Consider the following 12,498-nt stretch of genomic DNA (forward strand, 5'->3'; position numbering starts at 1 on the left):
CCTTTCCCCTGCCTCCTCCGCTAGGCCTCGAGGGGTTTGCTTTTCACATGGCCCCCGGGTGGGGGCGGTGGGCACAAGGTACTGGATGCAGATGCAGTCGCAGCCGCAGCGGCGGGCCAGGCGAGCCGGGGCTCCCTCGGAACCCGACCTCCCGGCGAGGCTGGCAGCCGCAGCACCTCGGCGGGGCCCTGACTGGAGCGCCGACCGCTCGGCGGGGGAAGGCCACCTTCGCACACACCACATCTTCTCCCCTGACTGCCTCCTTCTCCGTTAGCGCTACCGGTTGGCGGGCGGGGGAGGGGAGCGAAGCGCGTTATTCCCGGGGAGCTGGAGGGGGGAAGGGAGGGCATCTCTTACCCGCGTTACTGAGGAGGAGGAGAAGGAGGAGGTGGTTGGAGCGCGGCGCGGCGGGGCGACGGCGGGGCTGGGTGGGTGCAAGTAAGAGTCTTACGAAAGGGAATTAACCCCATCACCAGCCCGGACACCGGCTCCAGCGGCAGCCACGGCTGGCAAAATCCCGCCCCTTCCCACCACGCACTAGCCCCGCCTCTTCGTTCTCTTTGAGGGACAGTAGACAAATCATAGGTTGTACATCCTCGGAGTGACATGAGGATCATCCAATCACGCCTGAACAAACTGCCTTCTCTCCACCCCTTCATCTCCTCCCGGGCCGCGGGAGAGCCAGGACAAGTCTTTCTCCACCCACAAGGGAAAAAGAGCCAATCGGCTGTAAGTATCCGCCCTTGAAGGACGCAAAGGACAACCAATGATAAACCTAAGAGGACAGCCATTTTGCCCACTTGTGAAAGAGCCACCTTTTCCCACGAGTCGGAGCCCGAGGTGGGGGAGTTCTGGAAGTTTTTACTGACCTGGAGGTATTGGAAAGACAAGCATATTTTTTCAAGGAGTATTTATATTGCTTTATAGGAGTAAAGGAAAATTTTCGTCCTCCATGTGGTGGGAAGTGGGGACTGCTGCTTAAGGACTTGGCTCCTCCCCTCAGCAGTAACAGGCTCTAAGCCGAACACCTGGTTCTCCAGCCTCAGCGAGGAAAGGCGGGGTGATTGCCCTCTTCGGCTTGCAGCCGACTACAGTTCCCAGCGTGCTTTGCCTCCGCCCATTTCAGCTCATCCGTTTGCTTCCCGCGAGGCCTGACGGGAATTGTAGTTCTTGGGCGGTACCCACGCCGCCTCATTGGCCAATGAGAAAGGACAAACTTTTGAATGATTTGGAGTTTGGGGCGGGGAAGTAGTCGCAGGGCTGTGGTGAAGCCTTTTCACCAACCTAGCAGAAGAGAGAAGGGTTACAAGCGAAAGGTAGTCGAGGAAGAGTTTTCTAAGAACGCCGTAGGAGTTTTAGATTCCTGGTATTTAGACTCTCTTACTTTCAGTTTGTGTCTTTGAAGTGACTTCCGCTTTGCGGCGGACACAGGCCAAACCTGTGGCGGGAGTTGGAGATTCTGCAGCGAATACACCAGGTGTGGCCGTCTGGGAGCGGCGTGGCGGGCAAGTTGGTAGTTTCTTACGTGAGAGATAGCTGAATGGAATTTAATTGCATTTTAATTAAGAGTGGGTGAAATGGGATGGGGGGAGGGTAGTTCCCAAGTCCAGAATGCCATGCTCCACCGCACTCTTCACTCCCCGAGTCTCACTTTTTTTGTCTTTTGAGTTGCTCAGGATTAGATTGCACCCATATATTTGTGGAGGGTGCCTCTAAAACCTTCACGTCTTCAGTTTGACTAAAAAGAACCGGTTCAGAAGTTCTGAGCTAACTCCTCCCACTCTTACAAACCAACTTCTAAAGTCTGGTTCGAAGGAGAAACGCTACAGAAGGGCTCATGATTGATAAGAATCGTCCCATTCTTTTTTTGGTTTGTTTGTTTTTAATGTAAAGCATACATTAAACAAGTGTCGACAGGTCATTAGAAAGACGTTGGAGCCAAAAGCCTAACAAGCTTAGCACGTTAGGCCCTGGTTTATGCCCCCCCCTCGCCGTCGGGGGACAAAGTTGAGTGTGTTTTTACTGTTGGACGTTCCGTTTGAGGTTGCTTGGGAAACTCATTGAACAAAAGAGATGCAGGTGTTATCAGGAAAGGCCTTCCCTCCCCAAACCTGATGGCTCTCATTTTAAACTCTTGCCAATCATTTTGACTGAGACTTTCTCAGATAAATTCTAACTCAATTTTCCCTGCGTTTCACTAAGACTTTCTCTTAGAAATCATCTTGTAAATATTTATTGAGCACTTATACTGTATTAGGCACTATGCCAGACTTTGCGGGGAGAGCAGTGCCAAAAAGACAGGCTCCTCGTCCAAAAGTAGTGAGGAAAACAGGCCAAACAAAATGAATCGTAGTGTTACTTGTTCTTCTAATCTCTCTCTAAACTAAGTCAAATCTTCATTAGTCATGTTTTGTAGTTACTTTTTCCATTCTACTTGTGGACTGAAATAAGCATATTTTCTTTATTTTTTTTAAATTGAAGCACTAATAAGTCTGTGTCCTATACTCATGAGTTGTGTTTATGCATCAACTAGATGGTAAATTTTATGTTGTAATCCTTCTAGATATAGGAATGTAATCGTACATTTCAGCCACAGTGTTCTGGTTCCACCAAAGAAAGTGTTGACTCTTGCTTTTTAATGCAGCTGGGAATTTCATACAATTAAACAGAAGAGTCTTATATAAATGCTTATTTTTTTTTGTCGTGAGGGCTTCTAGTGTAAATCAAGTCAATAAATAGTAATGGCCATCATTTTATTGAGTGTTTCCTCTGAGCCAGGAATGGTGTTAAGTGCTTTCAGTACATGTTCCCTTCAGCAATGGGCAAGTATTGTTCTGTGATGTTTTATACTTGAAGAAGTTGGAGTTCAGTGAAGTTCAATAAGACTTAAAAAAATTTTTATTGTGGTACAGTTGATTTAAAATGTTGTGTTTGTTACTACCGTATAGCACAGTGCATCAGTCATACATATACATATATCCACTCTTTTTTAGGTTCTTTCCCCATATACGTCATTACAGAGTATTTAATAGAGTTCCCTGTGCTATACAGTACGTCCTTATTAGTTATCTATTTTATATATAGTGGTATGTATATCAATCCTGATCTCCCAGTTTATCCCTCCCCACCCTGAATAAGACTTTAAGGCCTTGATTAGAAAATTTTGGAATTGAGATTCATATCCAGATCTGTCTCATTCCTGAGCTCTTAACCACTGCTGATTTCTGCCTCTCAAATATTTATTGATCCCCCAATAGGTGCCAGGCATATAGTGAGAAATGTGAAATTCCATCCTAGGATTCTGGAACCAGTGGTGGCAGTCACTTCCTCTTTTGAGCTATCCTTTGGCATCACCTAATACATACTCATTGTATTTAAAAATACAGGAAAATATAAAAAAGAAAGTAATCTGTATTCCTGTTAAAGATACGACTATTAAATCTTGCTGAATATCCTTACAGATCCCTAATAGGTACAGACGTGTATATGAGTAGTATAATACTACTTTGCTCTTTTTTAAAAAAAATATTTATTTATTTTGGCTGCGCTGGGTCTTAGTTGCAGCATTCAGGATCTTTGTTGCCTTGTAAGGGATCTTCATTGCATCCTGCAGGATCTAGTTCCCTGACCAGGGATTGAACCTGGGTCCCCTGCATTGTGAGTGTGGAGTCTTAACCGCTGGACCACCAGGGAAGTCCCCTACTTTGCTCTTTTTGTAAACTGTTTTTGACTCAAAAATAGGCTGTGGATATGACTGAAAATCAGTAGCTTTTTAAAAAATAAATTTATTTATTTTATTTATTTATTTTTAGCTGCGTTGGGTCTTCGTTGCTGCGTGCAGGCTTTCTCTAGTTGTGGTGAATGGGGGCTACTCTTCGTTGCAGTGCTCGGGCTTCTCATTGCGGTGGCTTCTTTTGTTGCAGAGCACGGGCTCTAGGCGTGCAGGCTTTAATAGTTGTGGCACGCGGGCTCTAGAGCGCAGGCTCAGTAGTTGTGGCGCACGGGCCTGCATTGGCAGGCGGATTCTTAACCACTGTGCCACCAGGGAAGTCCTCAATATCAGTTTTGATGGCTCTCTGGTATTACATTGTATGTTTCTAACATAACCAGTTCCTAGCTGATGGATATTTACATTATTTTTGATTAACTTCTTTTTTGATTGTGCTAAAAAATATATAAACTTTACCATCTTAACCAATTGTAAGCGTACAGAACAGTAGTGTTAAGTATATGCACCTTGTCATGCAACAGATCTCTGGAACCTTTTCATCTTGCAAAACTGAGACTCTGTACTCGTTGATCAACAACTTTTCTTTTCCTGCCTCCTGCAGCCCCTGGCAACCACCATTCTACTTTCTGTTTTCTAAGAGTTTGACTTTAGATGCCGCATATAAATGGAATCATGTAGTATTTGTCCTTCTGTGACTGGGTTATTTCACTTAGCGTCATGCCCTCATTGTTCATTCATGTTGTGGCATATGACAGGACTTCCTTTTTTTTTTTAAGGCTGAATTAATATTCCATTGTTTGTATACACCATATTTTATTTATCCATTCATCTGCCAGTGAACATTTAGGTTGCTTCCACTTCTTGGCTTTTGTGAATAATGCTGCAGTGAATGGGTGCGTATATCTCTTCAAGATATGTTTTTAGTTCTTTTGGATATAGGTGTTCTTTCAGATATATGTATATACGTATGTATACTTCTGGGTGTATATATATATATATACACACATGTATTATTTACTTATTTTTGGCTGTGTTGGGTCTCCTTTGCTGTGCATGGGCTTTCTCTAGTTGCGGCGAGAAGGGGCTACTCTTCGTTGTGGTGTGCAGGCTTCTTGTGGTGGCTTCTCTTGTTGCGGAGCACGGGCTCTAGGCACGCGGGCTTCAGTAGTTGTGGCACGAGGGCTCAGTAGTTGTGGCTCACAGGCTCTTGAGCGCAGACTCAGTAGCTGTGGCACACAGGCTTAGTTGCTCCGTGGCATGTGGGATCTTCCCAGACCAGGAATCGAACCTGTGTCTCCTGCATTGGCAGGCGGATTCTTAACCACTGTGCCACCAGGGAAGTCCCGATATATACATGTATATACATGTACACGTACATGTATATGTATACTTCTGGGTATGTATATACACGTATGTATACCCAGAAGTAGGATTGCTGGATCAATTATTAACTTTTAAAAGCAATGCTGTCATGAACACCATTTTTGTATGTTTGCCTGATTATCCCTTAAATCTAACTTTTTAGAAATAGTATTATTTAGTGTTATTTATTAATACAATACTCTGTAATTCCTAAACTGCTCTACAGAAAGGTTATGCCTATTTTCTTTCCTAACAGTGTGTGAGAGCACCTGTTTCCCATCTTTTATTCTATCCAGTATGATTGTGAAAAGTGATCCCTCATTTATTTAATTCTGTCTAGTTGAATTCTGTTTATGTTGAGCATCTTTTATGTGTATATTGTCCATTGTTGTCTACTCTTTTTTTTTAATAAATTTATTTATGTATTTATTTTTGGCTGGGTTGGGTCTTCGTTTCTGTGCGAGGGTTTTCTCCAGTTGCAGCGAACGGGGGCCACTCTTCATCGCGGTGCGAAGGCCTCTCACTGTCGTGGCCTCTCCTGTTGCGGAGCACAGGCTCCAGACTTGCAGGCTCAGTAGTTGTGGCTCACGGGCTTAGTTGCTTCGCGGCATGTGGGATCTTCCCAGACCAGGGCTCGAACCTGCGTCCCCTGCATTGGCAGGCAGATTCCCAACCACTGCGCCAGCAGGGAAGCCCTGTTGTCTACTCTTTTGAATAGACTGTTGTTATCTATCATAGTCCCTTAGTAATTTTAAAGAAATTACTTCCTAGGTTTTTAACTCCTTGTCATGTATTTTGCCTTTATTCTCATTTTGAAATTTGTCTTTTTAACTTTTTAATGCTGTTTTTCTATGACATAGTGTAAATTATTTTAGTGTCGAAATTTATGTCTTTTCCCTTAGGGTTTCTAGATTATTTGTGATGCTTAGAAAAAGCTTTATGATGATTAGAAGTAGATAATAAAACATAATATGTATATATAATTTTTATTTGTTGTTACATTTGGTTTCACAATATATATACACTTGGTTTTGTTTGGATTCTCTACTCTTTCATTTTTCTGTCTTTTCTGTGACTTGTACCATACCCATTTTCTTAATTTCTATAACTTGATAGTATGTTTTGATATCTGGCATGTGTGGTGTGCTTCCACTTTTTTAGACATTGTCTTGTCCCTTGTCACATTTTCTTGTATTTTGGTGTCATTTTGTCAAATTAAAAACAAACATCTGAAAGAAACAAAAGAAAACAAAAGAAACATCTGAAAGAAACAAAACAAAACAAACATCTGCACTTTTATTTTTTAAATTTTTTGGCTGCTTCGCGTAGCTTGCCAGATTTAGTTCCCCAACCAGGGATTAAACCCGCGCCCCCTGCAGTGGAAGCGCGGAGTCTTAACCACTGCACCACCAGGGAAGTCCCAATATCTGCACTTTTATATTTTAACAAAATACAAATTTAACTTTATATAGATATGAAATACTACTTAAAGGCAATACAGAATTTTTCTTAGTACGGTCAGTGTTCAATGAGGCATTCTGTGCTTTGTTAAAACATGTTTTTATTACAGAGTTGAAGGTAAATGGTGACAGTTTAAGAGCACATCTAATTTTTTAAATTATATAATCATGTTTTAGGGCTTCCCTGGTGGCGCAGTGGTTGAGAGTCCGCCTGCCGATACAGGGGACACGGGTTCGTGCCCTGGTCCAGGAGGATCCCACATGCCGCAGAGAGGCTGGGCCTGTGAGCCATGGCCGCTGAGCCTGCGCGTCTGGAGCCTGTGCTGCGCAACGGGAGAGGCCACAACAATGAGAGGCCCGCATACCGCAAAAAAAAAACAAAAAAATTATATAATCACTTTTTATACAGAGACTAACATTTTGTAGGTGGCTTTCTGTAGGACCTGCTGACTTCTGGATTCTTATCTCTATTTATAACTACTTATTCCACTGTACCTCATAGCCTTTTCAGAGTACTTCAAATTCATCATATCCCCTAAATCTATTCCTCTTCTCTTCTTCTTTCCTCTCTATCTCAGTTGTTTATTTGGTCAAGAAATATTAACCATCTACTATGAGAGGTATTAGATAATGGTCAAGAGGATGGGATCCAGGCTGCCTAGGCTTAATTGTGCTTTCTGCCTTGTACTACTTGAGTGACCATAGGCAGATTACTTTATCAGGTGTCTTTGTTTCCTTATCTGTAAAATTGAGATAAAAGAAGTCATAGGCCATTATGAGGCTTAAATGACTTAATATATGTAAAACACCTGAAATAGTGCCTGGTACTTAGTAAGTGTATGTTGGGTTTTGTTTGTTTGTTTTATTTTTAGTAGAATAAGTAACTTTTTCAATATATTAATCTCCGATAAATCTCATTCCTATGTACAGAAATTTCAAGTTTGTAAAGTATAATTCTTTGGTTCTATAATGGAACATTAATTAAGACAAATTACTTTTAAAACACATCACTTTCAACCAGAATAAAAAGGGTTTTGTTAATATTGTTTCTGTTGACCTGGCTGTTGCTAGAGTACTGAAGTAAAACAGTGTTAAACAGGACATTTGTGGTCCTTGACATTATGAAGGCATTCTAATAGGAGGGAGTAAACAGATGAAAATAATTGCCAATCGCAGTTAAGTGCTTAAAGGAAACGAATTGATATTAAGGAAAATGTAGGAGAGTCCAGTTGGGAACTACTGCAGTATTCCAGTTGAGCACTGATGGCTTGGGGTTGGTGATGGCAATGGAACTGGAAAGAACTGAATAGATTTGAGATATATTGGGGGAATAATTAATAATAAGTGGATGTAATTTGGTGGTTAAGAAGCAGAAATCAAGAATGAACTCAGGTTGCTGGTTTGAGTAACTTGCAGGGTTGCACTGTTACTGAGAGATTTGGTCACGGAGCACACAATTTGATAGAGAAATCAAGACTTTGGTTTTGGACATTTAGGCTAGAAGTGTCTATGTATGGTCAGGCCACTAGAAGTATGGTCAGGCCACTTAAGATGGTTGTTCTCTTGCTCTCTGTACGTCCCCTGCTCCATCCCTGCATACTTCACCTACACTCAACTCACCTGACTGACCTTCCTGTGAGTATTTCCCCCAGGCCCCAGCTAGTGATTGTTCTTATCAAAGGGGCAGTGAGGGGCGCGCCAGTAGTGGGACTGGTTTCCTTGGTAGCTAATGCCCCCACCTGCATCAATTCCCCTATAACTGGTAATCTCCCCTAACCCCTGGGAGCGATTACTGCCACCTTGTCCTGCCCACCTTGCACTGTAGACTATTGCTCCAGGACCCTGCTTCAGACATGTAAACTCCCCCATCCATTAAACCACTGATGCCTCTGTTGCTGACTCCAGGCTCTTTCTTCGGTCTTAAAGCTGGGCAAGTGCAGACCTTGTAGGCCTGCCAGGTGCAGCCCAACACTTTGAGATTTTCAAAATGTCAGGTAGGTAATTAGATGTAGGAGTCTGAAGCTAAAGAGATTATAAATTGTACTACCTGGACTATTTGTGGTAGCCTTCGAAAAGGTTGTCCATTCTTCGAAATTTGACAAGGTAATCTTTGTAAAGTAGCAACTTGGTTAAACTCTGGAAAAGGCTCCCAATTTCTTACAGACTAAAGTCCAAACTCTTTTTAGCATGGCATATGAGAACCTCCCTGACCTGACCTGTTTTTACTTCTTTACCATTTATCACAAAGCATCTTATTTTTTAGCTATACTAAACTGCTTAGTATTTTCTGAAACTGTGGTATTGGAAGTATGGCTTCTTTCTCCCTAGAATATCCTTATCTTTATTCTCCACCGGCAAATTCCATTCTTCCTTCAAGTTTCAATTTAAGAGTTACATCAGATATTTAAATAAGGTGTACTATGTTCCAAGCATTTTTTCTCCTAACTGAAGCCTTCTTTGATTGCTTGCTACCTTAGAGGATTCAACACTCCCACTTATGTGTGGTATTCTTATGCATACTTCTTTCATGTGTGCTTATTGCCTTGTGTTGCAATTATTTGTTTATAACTCTTATTTTCATCTTAGATTTAGCTGGAAGGTAGGCTACAATGACACAAATTCATCTTTGTTTACCTGGTACTCTCTGTGATACCTATTATATGCCTAGTACGTAATAGATACTCAATAATTAGTTGTTGAATGAGTGATTTTAAGAGGCAGTGTTGCATAATAGCAAAAATTCAGACTTTTACGTTACTAACTGGTGATAACTTATTTAATATCTTTGAACCTCAATTTTCTTGTCCTTAATGTGAGGATAATGATACTTATCTTTCTGAGTTGTTTTGGGAATTACAGGAGATTTCCTAAAATTTCCCAGTGTACTGCCTCACAGAAAGAGATCAGTCAATAAGTGGGAGTTATTTTATCATTATTCTAAAAACAGTTGCCTGTAGAATGAAAGACTCTAGGGTCCTTGCTTTTTTTCTTCTTTATTTTTTCCCTTTTATTTATTTATTTTTTAATCGAGGTATAGTTGTTTAACAATGTTGTGTTAGTTTCTACTGCACAGCAAAGTGGAGTTCCCTGTGCTATACAGCAGATTCTTTTTTTTTTAATTTAATTTTATTTATTTTACATACAGCACGTTCTTATTAGTTATGTATTTTATACATATTAGTGTATATATGTCAATCCCAATCTCCCAATTCATCCCACCACTACCACCCCCACCCCGCCACTTTGCCCCTTTGGTGTCCATACATTTGTTCTCTACATCTGTGTCTCTGTTTCTCCCTGCAAACCGGTTCATCTGTACCATTTTTCTAGGTTCCACATATATGCGTTAATATACGATATTTGTTTTTCTCTTTCTGACTTACTTCACTCCGTATGACAGTCTCTAGATCCATCCACGTCTCTACAAATGACCCAATTTCATTCCTTTCTATGGCTGAGTAATATTCCATTGTATATATGTACCACATCTTCTTTATCCATTTGTCTGTCGATGGGCATTTAGGTTGCTTCCATGACCTGGCTATTGTAAACAGTGCTGCAATGAACATTGGGGTGCATGTGTCTTTTTGAATTATGGTTTTCTATGGGTATATGCCCAGTACTGCGATTGCTGGGTCATATCGTAATTCTATTTATAGTTTTTTAAAGAACCTCCATATTGTGCTCCATAGTGGCTGTATCCATTTACATTCCCACCAACAGTGCAAGAGGGTTCCCAATTCTCCAAACCCTCTCCAGCATTTGTTGTTGGTAGATTTTCTGATGATGCCCATTCACCTGGTGTGAGGTGATACCTCACTGTAGTTTTGATTTGCATTTCTCTAATAATTAGTGATGTTGAGCAGGTTTTCATGTGCTTCTTGGCCATCTCTATGTCTTCTTCGGAGAAATGTCTATTTAGGTCTTCTGCCCATTTTAGGATTGAGCTGTTTGTTTTTTTAATATTGAGCTGCATGAGCTGTTTATATATTTTGGAGATTAATCCTTTGTCTGTTGATTCGTTTGCAAATATTTTCTCCCATTCTGAGGGTTGTCTTTTTGTCTTGTTTGTAGTTTCCTTTGCTTTGCAAAAGTTTTTAAGTTTCATTAGGTCCCATTAGTTTACTTTTGTTTTTATTTCCATTACTCTAGGAGGTGGGTCAAAAAAGGTCTTGCTGTGATTTATGTCAAAGAGTGTTCTTCCTATGTTTTCCTCTAAGAGTTTTATAGTGTCCGGTCTTACATTTAGGTCTCTAATCCAATTTTTTTTTTTTTTTACATCTTTATTGGAGTATAATTGCTTTACAATGGTGTGTTACTTTCTGCTTTATGACAAAGTGAATCAGTTATACATATGTTCCCATATCTCTTCCCTCTTGCGTCTTCCTCCCTCCCACCCTCCCTATCCCACCCCTCCAGGCGGTCACAAAGCAGGGAGCTGATCTCCCTGTTCTATGCTGCTGCTTCCCACTAGCTATCTACCTTACGTTTGGTAGTGTATATATGTCCATGCCTCTCTCTCGCTTTGTCACAGCTTACCCTTCCCCCTCCCCATATCCTCAAGTCCATTCTCTAGTAGGTCTGTGTCTTTATTCCTGTCTTACCCCTAGGTTTTTCATGACATATTTTTTCCCTTAAATTCCATATATATGTGTTAGCATACGGTATTTGTCTTTCTCTTTCTGACTTACTTCACTCTGTATGACAGACTCTAGGTCTATCTACCTCATTACAAATAGCTCAGTTTCGTTTCTTTTTATGGCTGAGTAATACTCCGTTGTATATATGTGCCACATCTTCTTTATCCATTCATCTGATGATGGACACTTAAGTTGTTTCCATCTCCGGGCTTTTGTAAATAGAGCTGCAATGAACATTTTGGTACATGAGTCTTTTTGAATTATGGTTTTCTCAGGGTATATGCCCAGTAGTGGGATTGCTGGGTCATATGGTAGTTCTATTTGTAGTTTTTTTTTTTTTTTTTTAAATAAATTTATTTATTTATTTATGGCTGTGTTGGGTCTTCGTTTCTGTGCGAGGGCTTTCTCTAGTTGCGGCGAGCGGGAGCCACTCTTCATCGCGGTGCGCGGGCCTCTCACTGTCGCGGCCTCTCTTGTTGCAGAGCACAGGCTCCAGACGCGCAGGCTCAGTAGCTGTGGTGCACGGGCTTAGTTGCTCCGTGGCATGTGGGATCTTCCCAGACCAGGGCTCGAACCCGTGTCCCCTGCATTGGCAGGCAGATTCTCAACCACTGCGCCACCAGGGAAGCCCTATTTGTAGTTTTTTAAGGAACCTCCATACTGTTCTCCATAGTGGCTGTACCAATTCACATTCCCACCAGCAGTGCAAGAGTGTTCCCTTTTCTGCACACCGTCTCCAGCATTTATTGTTTCTAGATTTTTTGATGATGGCCATTCTGACTTATGTGAGATGATATCTCATTGTCGTTTTGATTTGCATTTCTCTAATAATTAATGATGTTGAGCATTCTTTCATGTGTTTGTTGGCAGTCTGTATGTCTTCTTTGGAGAAATGTCTATTTAGGTCTTCTGCCCATTTTTGGATTGGGTTGTTTGTTTCTTGTTATTGAGCTGCATGAGCTGCTTATAAATTTTGGAGATTAATCCTTTGTCAGTTGCTTCATATGCAAATATTTTCTCCCATTCTGAGGGTTCTCTTTTGGCCTTGTTTATGTTTTACTTTGCTGTGCAAAAGCTTTTAAGTTTCATTAGGTCCCATTTGTTTATTTTTATTTCCATTTCTCTGGGAGGTGGGTCAAAAAGGATCTTGCTGTGATTTATGTCATAGAGTGTTCTGCCTATGTTTTTCTCTAAGAGTTTGATAGTTTCTGGCCTTACATTTAGGTCTTTAATCCATTTTGAGCTTATTTTTGTGTACGGTGTTAGGGAGTGTTCTAATTTCATTCTTTTACATGTACCTGTCCAG

The 12,498-nt window shown here is 41.3% G+C and overlaps 2 protein-coding genes and 1 non-coding gene across 9 annotated transcripts in view; 1 reads left to right on the forward strand and 2 right to left on the reverse strand.

Moving 5' to 3' along the window:
• Nucleotides 1-511, reverse strand: part of R3HDM1 (R3H domain containing 1) — a 181,579-nt gene extending 181,068 nt beyond the window's left edge. For all 7 annotated transcript variants that reach the window (XM_060152983.1, XM_060152980.1, XM_060152977.1 and 4 more), the window contains exon 1: nt 358-511. The gene's annotated coding sequence lies outside the window, so the exon portion shown is untranslated. The remainder of the gene's footprint in view (nt 1-357) is intronic.
• A 741-nt stretch (nt 512-1,252) lies between these two features.
• The window catches only part of ZRANB3 (zinc finger RANBP2-type containing 3), a 269,676-nt gene continuing 258,430 nt past the window's right edge, over nt 1,253-12,498 (forward strand). The window contains exon 1 of the mRNA XM_060152984.1: nt 1,253-1,505. The gene's annotated coding sequence lies outside the window, so the exon portion shown is untranslated. The remainder of the gene's footprint in view (nt 1,506-12,498) is intronic.
• Nucleotides 3,621-3,693, reverse strand: TRNAV-CAC (transfer RNA valine (anticodon CAC)). Its single transcript has one exon. It is a non-coding gene; the product is annotated as a tRNA-Val (tRNA).

This window comes from Lagenorhynchus albirostris, chromosome 6, assembly GCF_949774975.1.
Source record: "Lagenorhynchus albirostris chromosome 6, mLagAlb1.1, whole genome shotgun sequence".
Taxonomy (NCBI): Eukaryota; Metazoa; Chordata; class Mammalia; order Artiodactyla; family Delphinidae; genus Lagenorhynchus; species Lagenorhynchus albirostris.